Genomic DNA, 5,036 nt, shown 5'->3' on the forward strand with positions numbered 1-5,036 from the left:
CCTTATCAATTTTTAACTGAGTTCTTGCAGATTTGTGAGACTGTTAAGACAAATGGAGTAGATCCTGAAGTCTACAGGCTCATGCTTTTCCCTTTTGCTGTAAGAGACAGAGCTAGAACATGGTTGGACTCACAACCTAAAGATAGCCTGAACTCCTGGGATAAGCTGGTCACGGCCTTCTTGGATAAATTCTTTCCTCCTCAAAAGCTGAGCAAGCTTAGAGTGGATGTTCAGACCTTCAAACAAAAAGATGGTGAATCCCTCTATGAAGCTTGGGAAAGATACAAGCAGATGACCAAAAAGTGTCCTTCTGACATGTTTTCAGAATGGACCATATTAGATATATTCTATTATGGTCTATCTGAGTTTTCCAAAATGTCATTGGACCATTCTGCAGGTGGATCCATTCACCTAAAGAAAACACCTACAGAAGATCAAGAACTTATTGACATGGTTGCAAATAACCAATTCATGTACACTTCTGAGAGGAATTCCGTGAATAATGGGACGCCTCAGAGGAAGGGAGTTCTTGAAATTGATGCTCTGAATGCCATATTGGCTCAGAACAAAGTGTTGACTCAGCAAGTCAACATGATCTCTCAAAGTCTGAATGGATGGCAAAATACATCCAACAGTACTAAAAAGGCAGCTTCTGAAAAAGCTTATGATCCTGGGAACCCTGCAATAGCAGAGGTAAATTACATGGGTGAACCTTATGGGAACACCTATAATTCATCATGGAGAAATCATCCAAATTTCTCATGAAAGGATCAACAAAAACCTCAACAAGGCTTTAATAATGTTGGAAGAAACAGGCTAAGCAATAACAAGCCTTTTCCATCATCTTCTCAGCAACAGACAGAGAATTCTGAGCAGAGCCCCTCTAATTTAGCAAATTTAGTCTCTGATCTGTCTAAGGCCACTTTAAGTTTCATGAGTGAAACAAGGTCCTCCATCAGAAATTTGGAGGCACAAGTGGGCCAGCTGAGTAAGAAAGTCATTGAAACTCCTCCCAGTATTCTCCCAAGCAATACAGAAGAGAATCCAAAAGGAGAGTGCAAGGCAATTGATGTAATCAATATGGCCGAATGCACAAGGGAGGAGAAGGACGAAAATCCTAGTGAGGAAGACCTCCTAGGACGTCTCTCAAACAAGAAGGAGTTCCCTATTGAGGACCTAAAGGAATCTGAGGCTCATATAGAGACCATAGAGATTCCATTAAATCTCCTTCTACCATTCATGAGCTCTGAAGATTATTCTTCCTCTGAAGAGGATGAAGATGTAACTGGAGAGCAAGTTGCTCAATATCTAGGAGCCATCATGAAGCTGAAAGCCAAGTTATTTGGTAATGAGACTTGGGAAGGTGAACCTCCCTTGCTCGTTAGTGAACTTGATACATGGGTTCAGCAAACTCTACCTCAAAAGAAACAAGATCCTGGGAAATTCTTAATACCCTGTACCACAGGCACCATGACCTTTGAAAAAGCTCTGTGTGACCTAGGGTCAAGCATATATCTTATGCCACTCTCTGTAATGGAGAAGCTGGGGATCATTGAGGTACAGCCTGCCTTATTCTCATTACAATTGGCAGACAAGTTAGTAAGACAAGCTTATGAATCAGTAGAGGACGTGTTGGTAAAGGTTAAAGGCCTTTACATTCCTGCTGATTTTATAATCTTAGACACTAGGAATGAGGAGGATGAATGCATCATCCTTGGAAGACCTTTCCTAGCCACAGCAGAAGCTGTGATAGATGTTAACAGAGGAGAATTAGTCCTTCAATTGAATGGGGACTACCTTGTGTTTAAGGCCCACGGCTATCCTTCTATAACAAGGGAGATTAAGCATGCAGAGCTTCTCTCAATACAGAGTCAAACAGAGCCCCCACAATCAAACTCTAAGTTTGGTGTTGGGAGGCCACAACCAAACTCTAAGTTTGGTGTTGAACCCCCATATCCAAACTCTAAGTTTGGTGTTGGGAGTCCACAACATTGACCTGATCACCTTTGTGGCTCCATGAGAGCCCACTGTCAAGCTATTGACATTAAAGAAGCGCTTGTTGGGAGGCAACCCAATTTTTATTTATCTAATTTTATTTTTATTTAATTGTTATTTTGTGTTTTAGTAGGTTCATGATTGGTGCAAGAAATTGTGATCATCAATGGCGCCATCAACATGGTACGCTCAATTGAAATCTCAACTCTTTATCACAACTTCGCACAACTAACCAACAAGTGCACTGGGTCGTCCAAGTAATAAACCTTACGCGAGTAAGGGTCGATCCCACGGAGATTGTTGGTATGAAGTAAGCTATGGTCATCTTGTAAATCTCAGTCAGGCAGATTCAAATGGGTATGGGTGATATATGAATAAAACATAAAGATAAAGATAGAGATACTTATGTAATTCATTGGTGAGAATTTCAGATAAGCGTATGGAGATGCTTTGTCCCTTCCGTCTCTCTGCTTTCCTACTGTCTTCATCCAATCCTTCTTACTCCTTTCCATGGCAAGCTGTATGTTGGGCATCACCGTTGTCAGTGGCTACAGTCCCGTCCTCTCAGTGAAAATGTTCAACGCACCCTGTCACGGCACGGCTAATCATCTGTCGGTTCTCAATCAGGTTGGAATAGAATCCATTGATTCTTTTGCGTCTGTCACTAACGCCCAGCCTTCAGGAGTTTGAAGCTCGTCACAGTCATTCAATCATTGAATGCTACTCAGAATACCACAGACAAGGTTTAGAACTTCCAGATTCTCTTGAATGCCGCCATCAATTCTAGCTTATACCACGAAGATTCCGATTAAGGAATCCAAGAGATAAACATTCAAGCCTTATTTGCTTGTAGAACGGGAGTGGTTGTCAGGCACGCGTTCATAAGTGAGAATGATGATGAGCGTCACATAATCATCACATTCATCAAGTTCTTGAGTGCGAATGAATATCTTGGAATAAGAACAAGCTGAATTGAATAGAAGAACAATAGTAATTGCATTAATACTCGAGGTACAGCAGAGCTGCACACCTTAATCTATGGTGTGTAGAAACTCCACCATTGAAAATACATAAGAACAAGGTCTAGGCATGGCCGTGAGGCCAGCCCCCAAAACGTGATCAAAGGATTCAAAGATCTAAAGATGATCAAAGATCCAAAGATCCAAAGATCCAAAGATGAAAATACAATAGTAAAAGGTCCTATTTGTAGAGAACTAGTAGCCTCGGGTTTACAAAGATGAGTAAATGACATAAAAATCCACTTCCGGGCCCACTTGGTGTGTGCTTGGGCTGAGCATTGAAGCATTTTCGTGTAGAGATTTTTCCTGGAGTTAAACGCCAGCTTTTGTGCCAGTTTGGGCGTTTAACTCCCATTCTTGTGCCAGTTCCGGCGTTTAACGCCGGGCAGTTTTGAGCTGATTTGGAATGCCGGTTTGGGCCATCAAATCTCAAGCAAAGTATGGACTATTATATATTGCTGGAAAGCCCAGGATGTCTAATTTCCAACGCCGTTAAGAGCACACCAATTGAGCTTCTATAGCTCCAGAAAATCTACTTCGAGTGCAGGGAGGTCAGAATCCAACAGCATCTGCAGTCCTTTTCAGTCTCTGAATCAGATTTTTGCTCAGGTCCCTCAATTTCAGCCAAAAAATACCTGAAATTATAGAAAAACACACAAACTCATAGTAAAGTCCAGAAAAGTGAATTTTAACTAAAAACTAATAAAAATATAATAAAAACTAACTAAAACATACTAAAAACATACTAAAAACAATGCCAAAAAGCGTATAAATTATCCACTCATCACAACACCAAACTTAAATTGTTGCTTGTCCCCAAGCAACTGAAAATCAAATAAGATAAAGAGAAGAAAATATGCAATGAATTCCAAAAATATCTACGAAGATCAGTATTAATTAGATGAGCGGGGTTTTTAGCTTTTTGCCTCTGAACAGTTTTGGCATCTCACTCTATCCTTTGAAATTCAGAATGATTGGCTTCTATAGGAACTCAGAATCCAGATAGTGTTATTGATTCTCCTAGTTAAGTATGATGATTCTTGAACACAGCTACTTTATGAGTCTTGGCCGTGGCCCAAAGCACTCTGTCTTCCAGTATTACCACCGGATACATACATGCCACAGACACATAATTGGGTGAACCTTTTCAGATTGTGACTCAGCTTTGCTAGAGTCCCCAATTAGAGGTGTCCAGGGTTCTTAAGCACACTCTTTTTGCCTTGGATCACAACTTTCTTTCTTTCTTTTCTCTTTTTTTTTTTCGCTTCTTTTTCTTTTTTTTCTTTTTTTGTATTCACTGCTTTTCTCTTGCTTCAAGAATCATTTTTATGATTTTTCAGATCCTCAGTAACATGTCTCCTTTTTCATCATTCTTTCAAGAGCCAACCATTCATGAACAACAAATTCAAAAGACATATGCACTGTTTAAGCATACATTCAGAAAACAAAAGTATTGCCACCACATCAAAATAATTAATCTGTTATAAAATTTAAAATTCATGCAATTCTTCTCTTTTTCAATTAAGAACATTTTTCATTTAAGAAAGGTGATGGATTCATAGGACATTCATAACTTTAAGGCATAGACACTAAGACACTAATGATTATAAGATACAAACATAGATAAACATAAGCATAAATTTTCGAAAAACAGAAAAATAAAGAACAAGGAAATTAAAGAACGGGTCCACCTTAGTGATGGCGGCTTGTTCTTCCTCTTGAAGATCTTATGGAGTGCTTGAGCTCCTCATTGTCTTTTCCTTGCCTTTGTTGTTCCTCTCTCATGATTCTTTGATCTTCTCTAATTTCATGGAGGAGGTTGGAATGTTCTTAGTGCTCCACCCTTAGTTGTCCCATGTTGGAACTCAGTTCTCCTAGGGAGGTGTTGATTTACAACCAATAATTTTGTGGAGGAAAGTGCATCCCTTGAGGTATCTCAGAGATTTCATGATGAGTGGGATCTCTTGTTTGCTCCATCCTTTTCTTAGTGATGGGCTTGTCCTCATCAATGGGGATGTCTCC

General features: G+C 39.8%; 1 non-coding gene across 1 annotated transcript; it reads right to left on the reverse strand.

Annotated features, from left to right (window-relative positions):
* Nucleotides 1–213: 213 nt before the first annotated feature.
* Nucleotides 214–317, reverse strand: LOC130958378 (small nucleolar RNA R71). Its single transcript, XR_009077503.1, has one exon. It is a non-coding gene; the product is annotated as a small nucleolar RNA R71 (small nucleolar RNA).
* Between the last annotated feature and the right edge of the window lie 4,719 nt (nt 318–5,036).

This window comes from Arachis stenosperma, chromosome 10 (genome assembly GCF_014773155.1).
Source record: "Arachis stenosperma cultivar V10309 chromosome 10, arast.V10309.gnm1.PFL2, whole genome shotgun sequence".
NCBI classification, from domain to species: Eukaryota; Viridiplantae; Streptophyta; class Magnoliopsida; order Fabales; family Fabaceae; genus Arachis; species Arachis stenosperma.